Source organism: Filicampus tigris, chromosome 1 (assembly GCF_054856515.1).
Source record: "Filicampus tigris isolate MCC_2025a chromosome 1, RoL_Ftig_1.0, whole genome shotgun sequence".
In the NCBI taxonomy this organism is placed as follows: Eukaryota; Metazoa; Chordata; class Actinopteri; order Syngnathiformes; family Syngnathidae; genus Filicampus; species Filicampus tigris.
Genome location: NC_141217.1, coordinates 28,809,517 through 28,822,104, shown reverse-complemented (window position 1 = coordinate 28,822,104; position 12,588 = coordinate 28,809,517). Strand labels below are relative to the sequence as shown.

At 43.3% G+C, this 12,588-nt stretch overlaps 1 long non-coding RNA gene across 3 annotated transcripts in view; it reads right to left on the bottom strand.

Annotated features, from left to right (window-relative positions):
• Positions 1 to 12,039, bottom strand: part of LOC147153473 (uncharacterized) — a 29,149-nt gene extending 17,110 nt beyond the window's left edge. The window contains exons 1-2 of one of the 3 annotated variants that reach the window (XR_015086798.1): positions 11,457 to 12,039; positions 5,103 to 5,356 (exon numbers count right to left, since the gene is read on the bottom strand). This is a non-coding gene — a long non-coding RNA (uncharacterized LOC147153473). The other 2 variants (XR_015086799.1, XR_015086794.1) reach the window with 2 other exon arrangements.
• Between the last annotated feature and the right edge of the window lie 549 nt (positions 12,040 to 12,588).

Sequence of the window (12,588 nt, the reverse complement as noted above, 5' to 3'; positions counted from 1 at the left end):
ACGGTTCTCCACTTACACGTACTGTATATGAGTGAGCAACACTGAACGAAAAGGGGGAAGGTTTGTTGTCGTTTCTGGATGGGTTTTGAATATGCACATGAAAAAATAGGGCCTATAAACACACACACGCACGCACCCACCCACGCACACGCACACGCACCCCCCCACACACACGCACACGCACACGCACATTTATATGTATATGGAAAAGTGACTTTGTGCGTCATAATGTTCTGGGGAGGTTTGAGATGATGTTGCAATATCTATGGAGTACATTTTGAGAACTTACTACGTTATCTTAAAACATGTATCATTAACAAATAAAAATACAGGCATTAATGTAAAAAATGATTTAGCTCTGTAAAATCATAAGTGCATGTGTAAGTCTACTTTTGGCCCACACCGTATATTAGGGGTGGAACAGTTCACAAAATCCACCGTTCAGTTTGGTTCTCGGTTTTGTGCTCATGGTTTTTGGTTCGATCCGGTATGCGTTGACTCTTAGAAAAATCAATTTTCTCTTGCAGTTACTGTAAAAGAGAAAGTGTATATTCACAGCATTATTATTTATTTATCCATCCATTATCGATACCGCTTATCCTCACAAGGGTCGGGGGGCGTGCTGGAGCCTATCCCAGCTGTCTTCGGCCAGTAGGCGGGGGACACCCTGAATTAGTTGCCAGCCAATCGCAGGGCACACAGAGACAAACATCTGCACTCACAATCACACCTAGTAGCAATTTAGAGAGTCCAATCAACTTACCATGCATGTTTTTGGAATTTGGGAGGAAACTGGAGAACCCGAAGAAAACCCACGCAGGCATGGGGAGAACAAGCAAACTCCACACAGGGAGGCCGGAGCTGGGATCGAACCCACGTCCTCTGAACTGTGAGGCGGACGTGCTAACCAGTCGCCCACCGTGCCGCCCATATTTATGTATGTATGTATGTATGTATTTAATTATTATTATTATTATTGAAATTATTATTATTGAAATTATTATTATTGCTTTTCTATCTTTGGCAGTAGCATACAGTGACAGGCATAACAAATATACTTCTCCTCACTGTTGCCGGCGATAAACGTGAAATAACTCCCAAAAAAGATGGATTAAGCATATGTAGTAAACATTTCGTTGGGAGCCATATGGTGTTACAAATGACAGTCCGGCAGATCCCTTGCTTTTTTTTTTGTGTGTTTTTTTGGCATGTGCATGTGAGGCTTTGTAAAGCTCTTTGGGCAGAATGATGTAGATACACAAAATAATCGCATAATCGTGCACTATCTGTTCGAATATGATGTGGGGTTTTTTGAAGGGGGGGAGGATTAGACGGATAGATGGCTAGACGGATCAAAATTTAGCGGTAATTGGTTACAGTTTGTAGTCGGAAACGCTAACGGAAGCCCGTTTAAAATCATAGGCGGACCAACCCATAGGTAGGTACTATTTTTTCCAGTCGGACAAAATGGCGGCTAAGGGTACCCCGTCTGTAGGTGGAAGACAATAAACATACTGCAATTTTTTTGTAAAATGCTCTGCGCTGCTTATATGATGCACATAGACTAAGGTGTGTCATAATTCATATCTAATATGCATAGAGTAATGATTATGTGTATTGTTACTCTATACCTAATCATATTTATGTGTGAATGAGCTCAGCTTATGTATGAATGTTAACTTCATCATCTCGTCATTCACGGGACATGAACGCACACAATTTTTACCTCTTTGACTCCAAACACAGCCACACTGGATTTCCAATGAAATGAACAAGATGTGCTTTAATTGCAGACTTTCATCTTTAATTTGAGGAGATTAACGGTACATCCAAATGAGGTAACCGCTGTAGGAATTATAATAGCTAGCTGGTGCATATTCCTCACAGTTTTTAACAACGAGGGCCGGCTAGCTGCGATATCCTCGGGTGAAACCTCGTTTCCCTGAGAAACAAAACACTTCAGTCATGAGCATTTCCAGCAAGTTGTAATTCCAAGGTCCATTTTATGTACTAGATATCTTGCGTTTGATAGATAAAAACTCAGTAGAGATGGCATACGATGCAGACACTAGCATTGTTATGAATCCAAATCTAGCAGCCTCCGAGGCCCCCCAAAAAAACAACCTCTGAGGCTGAACCCGGCACACTGCAACCATGCACGCCTCCATGTTGGGTTAGCACTCATGAGGAGAAAAAAAAGAGTTGCGCAAAAGCACCCAATGCAATAGACTTGCAAGAAAACCAAAATGGTTGAACCGACTGGTTTTGAGTTCTAGCTCTAATATATACATCTACCCCGAATGATGGACGATGAATAACAGACACTCCATTTTCAGTGTCAAAGGAACTGCAGACAGATATTGTGGCAAGGCACAGATCTGGTCTCTTAATAGACCTGGCCGTCCAGCCAAACTGAGCAATTGTGGGAGAAGAGCCTTGGTGAGAGAGGTGAAAAAGAACCCAAAGATCACTGTGGCTGAGCTCCAGGGATGCTGTCGGGAGACGGGAGAAGGTTCCAAAAAGTCAACTATCACTATTGCAAGATTGAACATTTTGGTGTTAATTCTAAGCGGTATGTGTGGAGAAACCCAGGCATTGCTCATCACCTGCCCAATACAATTCCTACAGTGAAACGTGGTGGTAGGAGCACCATGTTGTGGGGGTGTTTTTCAGCGGCAGGGACAGGACGACTGTTTGGAATTGAAGGAAAGAGGAATGCGGCCAAATACATAGATATTCTGGAAGAAAACCCCTTCCATAGTGCTCAGGACCTCAGACTGGGCTGAAGGTTTACCTTTTAGCAGGGCAATGACATGAAGCATGCAGATAAAATAACAAAGAAGTGGCTTCAGAACAACTCTGTGACCGTTCTTGACCTGAACAAAACCAGATTGAGCATCTCTGGAAAGACCTGAAAATGGCTGTCCACCAACATTCACCATCCAACCTAACAGAAATGGAGAGGATCTGCAAGGAAGAATGGCAGGGGATCCCCAAATCCAGGTGTGAAAAATGTGTTGCATCAGTCCCAAGAAGACTCATGGTTGTACTAGCTCAAAAGGGCGCTTCTACTCAATAAAATCCATCAGGGTCTGAATACTTATGACCATATGATATTTCAGTTGTTCTTTTTTTATAAATTTGCAAAAATTTCTACATTTTTGAATTTATCTGTCAAGGTGGGGTGCTGAGTGTACATTAATGAGAAATAAAATGAACTTTTTGGAAATGCAATGACACAGAAAGTGACATATATATATATATATATATATATATATATATATATATATATATATATATATATATATATATATATATATATATATATGTTCGGCCGGGGTCACGGGAGTAACCGATTCCAAACTCTCCATTGGAAATCATTGTACTTTTATTGCTTATAACGTCCAACAACGGCGATCAATTGGCACCAAAATTTATGTGGACATCTCTATTGATGCCCACTTCAACATATCAAAAGGATTAACCTCTCCGTGGCTGATTTATATGAGAATGAGTAAATGCGGAAGTGAGCAGAGCTACATAGGCTGGGACCAGCCCACACTGCTTCTTTGCTTAAAAAAAAAAAAACAAAAAAAACACTGCTAATCACGGGCAAGGCATTAAACACCAATCAGGATATTTACAGAGACTGAAGTACGAATGAGTGGACGTGCACATTTATTTGGATGAGGAATGGTCCCGGTTTGATATATATATATATATATATATATATATATATATATATATATATATATATATATATATGTCATGTCATGTCATCGTCCAAACCGCTTATCCTATATAGGGTCGCGGGGAGTTGCTGGAGCCTATCCCAGCCGTCAATGGGCGAAGGCAGACTACACCCCGAACTGGTCGCCAGCCAGTCGCAGGGCACACATAGACATGTCACTGAGCGGGAATCGATCCCACGCTGCCCGCACACAACTCAGGCGTGTGTACCACTACACTATCAGCGGACATTTATATATATATATATATATATATATATATATATATATATATATATATATATATATATATATATATATATATATATATATATATATATATATATATATATATATATATATATATATATATATATATATATATATATATATATATATATATATATATATATATATATATATATATATATATATATATATATATCCCAGACGCAGGACCTGGTTTTGTAATTTACGTCATATGAACCACCCAGCAGAAGAGTGTAGCTCCATGTTGTGAAACTGTAGAAGAGCAAAGAGGAACAAAGGTGACAGGGGAGAGTAGACGAGAGCATGAGGCTCGGCTCGGCTCGGCTCAGCGGAAGAGCCAAGGACACAGTGACCAGGCGTTCCGTAATGATTTTAGTTTCCGATCACACATTCATGCCCACCTGCAGAGATCCTATCTACATTCAGCCTTCTCATCCTCTCCTTAGCAGAAGCAGCAGTGCATCACCACTAACGGTAGCTCTTCACACCAGTTTTCAAAACGTGAGGTCATCTACTCCCACCTTGGTCTTAGCTGTGCTACTGTTTGATTACTTCACCCTGTTTGACCCCTGTCTCCAAACATCATGAGTTCATTTGGCTCTTGTATAATTAGCAATATGCTCATTGTACAATATGCATTCCTAGAGTTCATGTGTGGTTAGTTTAATTATTGGTTCTAATTCTTTCTGTAAACACTCACACAGAGAACCAATCCAGAGCTCCACCACAAGATCGGTCCACTGAGCATCACGGAATGTATTTTTTTCTGCTTGCAGATCCAAATTATTTCTTTGGAAATTTACACAGGTAGATATAGTTAAAAAAATCCACTTCCGAATGTGTGGAGCAGACTTAATATACTTTTGGATTTCTCATTTTAGATTATATTTAGTTTTGGCTTTTTTTTTTCAAATTCGGATAGTTATAATTAGTTTTTAGATGGATTTGGATCTTTTTTTAGTTTTATTTTTGGGAAAATGCTTAGTTTCGAGGTTTTTAAAGAAATAATTATAGCTGCGTTTTTGTATTAGGTTGTATTTGTCAGGTGTGGGTTAAAAAAAAGGGCACTATAAGTTTTGCTTATTAGAAACTCAAACAACTTACCTAAGAAAGCTGAGGCTCAGCACAGGGCATCTATAGGTGACAAATACACCAGCTCAAGGAGTCGTCTGCGCCAGGACAGTACCATAAGCAGCAGCCGCAGGCCAGCACCACGGAGTCCTTGAAGTGCACGACAAGTGCACCACATGTAAAGGGAATGAATGGAGCCGCTATGATTGGCCATGATTGAAGCTTGCTGTGACCACTCCCACAGTGGCGAAGGCCTCCCTCTCTCAGTTCCACCTGCCTGCGCTCGTCTGTGAAATTCATAATCATCTTTTTTCAGTTTCTGTTCATTTTGTACTCATCTGCACTCCTTCAGGTGGGCCAGTGACAGTTCACATCAGTTTCACTGCAAACCCCAAATGACAAAAGTGATTTACGCAAAGTTTAGCTTAGCTTAGACATCTGTATGAAGGCAATTCCAACTGTAAACTCCAGATTCACAACTCACTGTATATTATGTTTGAATTGACCAGAGCTGGCCACTTGACCATTTTTTGCTGGTCCGGCCGCGACCCTCCACCCTTGACTTGGGTACCCTTCCGGCCGCGACCCTCTGACCATATTCATAAACATTGTCGGCCCCCACCCCATTCCGTCCCCCGACCCGAAAAAAAAAAAGTGTCCGTGATTGACGTCGCTGCAGGAGCGACGCTAACGGCAGAGGCTTTTTAAGGATCATTAGCTGGCTAATTTACTATTCGAACCCGCTGTGGACACACTTCAAATGCGCCAGTAGTATTTACCCAACTACGTGCTTACTTGCATTGGATTTGTCGTATTGTATAATTATTTGGGTCCAATAATTATAGAGAAGAAGTCGCAGAAGTCGTAGTCAAGTTACTTATTTATTTTGCACACTTCCCCTCCTTGACGGCCTTCAAAATAAAAGCATACCAGCAAACCACTATAGACTGCAGGTTTGCTATGGCGTATTTCCGGAAGTAGTGAACGCCAGAAAAAGTGCATGAACTCCACCTTGATGTGCTAGCGTCTGAATATACTCGTGGACACAAATTGCTTTGAAACAAGTCGTGGGGGTGTCGCTTCAAAAAGACAGCGACAACAATGCATATCGTGCCTGCTACAACCATAAAGGGATGACTAGACGATGCATTTAATTTGATTGTGAAAACGATCTGGAAGGTGGCAGCTAAGGGGGAACTTGGGTGAGTAGCTTGTTTACTTTGAGTGATGGGACTTTGCAGCAGCAGCAACGGGCTGCGTGGCTCATCCGTCTCCGTGTGGGAAACTGAATGTCATCGCAACATGTGAGACAGCAACGTGCGCTCAAGCGTGTTTGTATTTCCTCATTGTCACATCACTAACCCGCGCCTCCCACCTGCAACTGGGGCATACCATTACAATAGGGGGCGGAGGGGCAATACCATAATCCCTATAACAGCAGTTATCGCTCGCGCCGACGCGGGAGTAGAAAGACGCCTAAAAAGAAGCCTTTCGCCTTGTAGGCTGAGATGATTTTTGGCTGCCTCGCGGTCACGTCACACACATGAGGGCCGATTAGTGGGCTAGACAAAAATCTACTTCCGGCCATGCTTAGTCCAGCCATTTCTTTAAATTTGTCTCCCCCCCACCTCTCCGTCCCAAAAATGGGCATCCGGCAGGGCCGGAGGGTCCGACCCGTCCGGTCCAGGGACGGACTGCCCAGCTCTGAAATTGACTTATACACTAAACTACACTTTCACACTGATGCACTCAGAAAATGTCATATCACAATTTATTCAGACACTTCCCATAACAACATAAATGTTTTATGCTCATGTTTGACTTGATGCATGCTGTTAAAAGATTTCTTTCTCTCCCCATTTGACCCACTGCAGCCCCTCTTTTGTAATGCATTTGTACTTTCTTGGTCATAACTGCATCATAGTAGCTCCGATTGACACAGCAAGTCAATAAAAGTGACCCGTGCGTACACCTCTGCTTCCGGGATGTGAAATCCAATCCCGGGTGTGATTGATCCTCATCTGGCTGCTGTGTAGCTGAGGCCAGCAGGGGAAGGTAAGAGAAGACGCCAAGTGGTCAATAATATTCTTGAACAGAAAGGAAACTTTGAGATCGCAGGACACAGGAAAAGTCCATGCTGCAGTTTAACACTGTCCTCCTTAGAAAGGGATTTACAGGAAGTCGCAAACAATTGGCTGTTAAATTTGAAAGTGATGATAGATCATTTATTTTAATATGCTTTGTGTTTAATGTTCAAGTACAATACGTGTTTGAAATGACCCTAGGATGAGTGGTAAGTAAAATTACAAATATTTTAGAACAAGACAATTACTTTGACAACACGGTTCTGATCCATTACTTATCTGTTCCAAACACAGAACAGACGGCTCACGTGAACACGCCGTGTACTGCGTGCATGTGTGCCAACTTCTGGCCTGTCGTCCGTCCCTCGGGTGGGAGGTAAATAATTGAATGGATCCATTAATAAATAAAGTGTAGGGGGAGACGGGAGGAGGCGGTAGAGGGGTCAGTCGTCTTTACAATCACCAAGCGGCGAGTGGTGCGGTGGCAAACGCGCTTCCACTCTCTCCATGCTCACTCCCACTCAGGCATTAGCTGCAGTGGACCCTGCATGGGCTCAGAGCAGGACGTGCCATTCCAACACATATCCTCCCCTCATCCATCAGGACAAGGCAACTTCCTGTTAGGATATAGTGGAGGGACGTAGGCTATCAGGCGTACTTTATACCTTCAACCCAACCGATAGTTTTACAGTACAGACCTTGCTAAAGTCCAGTTGGCGGTTGTTATTCTTACATGACATTGCCTGCTTTTTTCATTGGAAAACTTGCCAAGGGACAACTGAGTGGAGAACAGAATAGGAAGATGTGGTTTGAAAGCATGTTGAATTTTAATAGAATCCATTATCAGACTTTGAAAAGCTTCAGTAGTTGTTTAAAGATTACCCAGGCTCTTTCTGGGCTGATGCGCAACTCTTATATGGGGGTGCTTCTTTCAAATTAAAAACAGTCCGTCGTCATTGAAGTCAGACTTTTGGAATTGGGATATGAATCAAAATTCATTAAAAATAGAATATAAAATAAATAAAGATCAACAGCCAAATGAAAACATGCTGCCCTGAAAATGTAGCTCCAAATGCAAACATGAGCCCCTACTCTTTTCAATTCCCTATTAATGCTCAGCTTTCTTCTTCACTCTTTCAAATCTGCTCCTCTTGTTTTCTCTTTCTGTGGGCCTTCTTCTATATTTTACAGCCTGATCTCTATTTAGATTTCCTCGTTTGGAGTTGCCACAACGCTCCCTGCTGCCAACATCTGTAAGTGGTTTGGAGGCAAGAGACACGATGGAAAAACATAAAAAAAAAAATAAAAAAAAAGAGCAGCACTGTGTTCTACTACTGCGCTGTGATGGAATGAAGGCTGTGAAGGGATACAAACTGCTCTGGGATCAGAGGCCTTGCTCAGGAGCCAGGCCAGGCTCAAATTAAAAACGTTGGCAGTGATGCTTGTTATGTGCAAGGAGATAATGTCAGTATCAGGAAAAGATCAGATATTATTGACTCGTAATATTCTGCGCAGCATGTAACATACTGTAAATGTACAAACCACACTAGGCTATACTTGACACTGACTGGGGGCGGGGGGAATGGCGTTGTTGGGACCCCGTAGTTTAAGGTTTACTGGGGATTGACCTTAATCACGTGTCAGGTTTTAGGCAGATTGGACTTGAGCTGCAGCACTTTTAAAGAGATTATGTTATTGTAAGAGATTAGAGGAAGTAGATACATTGAAGGGAGCTAATGAGGGGGCTCTCCCCTCCCTAGCCGCATGCCGGCTTAATGCTTTGCTCACTGTCCTGTTGATAATGCACACTACAATGCTATTATTGTGTTATCAGAGGCCTTACGGCGTTTATTTCTTCCAGCAAGGCTACACTGTTGATAGTTTGCGACATACAAAGTTTCATAGTTGTCCATTTATTTGAGGGCATGTGGCTGCCATTTACTGTATCAGTAAAATGAGTGAAATGGCAAAGGGGAGAGTCAGGGTGTGTGTGTGCACAGTAGGGTCTCATTAGGTAATGAGGGTGATTACGCTGCATTAGGTAGTGGAGAAGCGAGGCAACAGCCACAGGGTGGGAGGGGAGAGGAGAAACATGTGTCTGTGATTTGCGGCATAAGCACATACCATTTAATTGAGACAAGCTGTCTCTGTGTCCTGATTGGTGCAGATCTGTCCTCTGCATGTCTGCTTGGCCCTCGCTGTCCTTAACTCAGAGGGCAGAAAGACAGATGTGGTGGGAAAGGGTGGAAAGGGAGCGTGGAAAGGTACTGGACTCGGAGGCAGTCGCAGTTCAAGGTAGAGAGCGGAACAACGCCCGTCTCCACTTTTCTAGGTCAGACCTTTGCATGTCGAAGAAGTGGAAGATGGAAATGTTTTGTCTGCGAGTCAAGAAAGTGACCGATTGCGGTGCAATGCTTCATCTTGGATAAAAGACAGCACATTTACCAACAAAGATGAGCGCCTGAGCACTAAATGTGCCACAGGATTCCCTTTGCAAGGCACGGTCGTGTCTTCTACGAGTAGGGAGGTATTTTTACCCTGGATAAAGTGCTGACCCAGTCTCAGGTAATTACACCCCTGTTGGGCTTTGGCACAGACATGTCAAGGCAGTGCTGAGTGCACCTTACACCCCAGCGACGGGTAAACCACACTCATCTCACCATTTACAAGCGAACACGGAGCCTGGCTCCAAATGAGCGCGGGGGAAGTGGGGCCTACCTTGGCAAAGTCAAGAAACCTCTCTCTTAGGCATCCCATCAACAGTCCAAAAGTGTGGAGGAAGCAAAAAGAACGTTGACAGATATGCAGTGAGTGAAGAAAAGAGAAAAGACATCTAAAAGTGCCAAACAGTGGGATTATGGTAAAGTGGTGCCTGTATGTGGTGCATTTCCTGGCTATGGATTCAATCCAGTAATCCCTAAGAGGGTTAGGCATGTTCTAATCACTTGTAACACAATAATATTGAACGAGCATGAACAAGATACATCATTCTTGGATTTGTATTCATGTATAGAAACAAACAAACAAACAGACGTTTTAGCGACAAGCCTGGATGGGTTGATGCCACAAAACCATTCAGAGTCAGTTCTTAAATTGGTTAAATTGAGATATTTAACATGTTTTGGATCATAGTAATATTCATACAGCTCTGAATCTAATCATGAAGGTATTTGCAATCTGCAAGATGGCAGGTGGCCAACGTGTCTTTAGGGTATTTGGGCTGAGTTCAGTCCGCTTTACTACTTTCCATGGGTGCACTTCGTAGTCTATAAATCTGACATTTTTAACATCAAACATGCATTGATAAACTGATGATAGTGCACCCTGATCATATGGACTTCTTCTCACGTGAGGAATATTGGAAATTCCGCAGGTCACTAACTTGCTGGAGCTTACTGTATTGACAAGTATGAGGAATGAAGTGCAGTATTTGAAAATGTTCCTCACTTCAATTGAATGTGTGTTTGAGCAATGTATACTTATATGCAATGGATTTTCAAGCATTAAGAAGACATCCAGTTTCAAAGTAATATGTTTGCACAGTTTAAGCCTGAAGTGGGCATTGCCAGACTTGGGCATGGGTTTTAAAAGTTTTCTGCTGCTCAATCAGTGGGCACTTTGCCTTTTTAACAATCATTTCAAATTGCGTATGAGAGAACCAGAACAACACAACTTGTTTTACAATTTTAACTTTGCTCCTTAGGATATTGAAGTTTGATTTGTGTTGGGGCCTTGAGGTTTTCTTGATGAAGAATGTTTTTGTTTTGTAAAGCTTTTAAAGGGCGAAGGCATAATAAGATGAAGCTTCACCCTACATCTGCTCGGTTAGCTTTATCCTTTGTTGTGTTTTTGAAGTGACTGATTGTTTCAAAGCTAATTGAATAAAACCTACCTACAAATACAACTTTGGTCATGTGACAGACAGGGCATGGCAATACGAATGCATCAGTCTTAGCTCATGTGACTTTGCCTATATTATTTTCTCTTGTGTTATGGAGACATGCTTCAAATTTAAGCCCAGCATTTGAATGGTCTTCAACGAGACGGTTTAAAGGGTCGAGCCAGTGAACATGTGCTTTTCAGACTTTGTGAGCAGAACAGGAAACCTTGAGTCTGTGTTGTCTTTACTTTGTCCAGAATCTATGTATCGTCTCTCCCGTTAAATGCATGTTTTATGGAAAGTATGCGCTGTGTGTTGCGCGGCAAAGGGAAATGGTTGTGGTCAGACCATAGTCCTTGACGGAGGAGGGAGGGAAGCAAAGAGAAGAGACAGCGAAGGGGTAAAAAAGAAAAAAGTACTTGCATTTAAATGATGAGTCGATATCCATATTTTCTCCACATGTGTGCAGTCACATATACATGCAGGAAAGTTCCAGCTGAGGTGCAGTGTGTGTTCTATGCTGGTGGGAATGTGCCACTGCACGTTAATTCTCCCTTCACGCTTGCGTTGAGGAACACAGAGCCTCTAATTGATGCTAAACAAACTGCTGACCCACTCTCAGGATGAAAGTCTGTCTCTGATGCGCACGCAGTGACACAAGCTGAAAAAGTTCTGCCCTCAAACTCACTAGAAACTTTATGTGCAGCAAGCACATTCAATGTTATTCACAGGTGACAGGCCAGGAATGTAGGATTTGCAATTGTACCTTGGAAGTTTGAGGAGTATTTGGGAGAGTGCCCATATGTTAGGAGACGCTAAAAGGTAAAGGGTGTCCTACTCATCCTTGTACACACACACACACGCGAACGCGTCCGCCGCGAAAGGACGAAGCACAACGATGCCTTTGTGCAGGCCACATTTCCTCGTGTCTCCTCGCGGATAGATCATCTCCGTAGCCTGCTGCATGGAGGGCAAGTGCATGCACGCCACGGAGAGGGAAACAGAGGGAGGGTGGAAAGGAGTGGGAGAGAAGTTATAACCTGAATCATTTTCCACAGATTCCCCTCGCCTCTTGTCTTCCGAGTCTCCCGTCACACCCTCCCCCTTTTCGCTCACTCCCTCCACAGAGGAATCCAGTGCCTCCGTTGGGATCGGAGCCCTTTGAAGGTGATCCAGAATTGTGCTGCTCTGCCTGCTCGGCTGCTCCCCTCTGCCACCTCCACTCCCTCCGCATCGGCCCTCGGGGGTGCTGGATCCTGTTCAACCTGGGAGCAGCCATGCCTCAAATCCAGGCCCGGACGAAACGCCGCTGCAGGCCCCACAGAGCGCCCTGATGTACCCCGGAGAGAACACAGGCGGCCCGCAAAGACGGAGGACAAAGGCAGACGCACGCACGGTGGCGTATGCTGATTAAATGCAAAGCATTGGCTCTACCTTCATCCCCTTGCTTTTCATAAGCTTTTTTTTTTCATCCTTACACCTCCTCCCTCATTCCAGGCCACTTCCCCTCTTCCTTGCCTTCGCTTCCTCCCTCGGTCCCAAGGGCAAACTCATC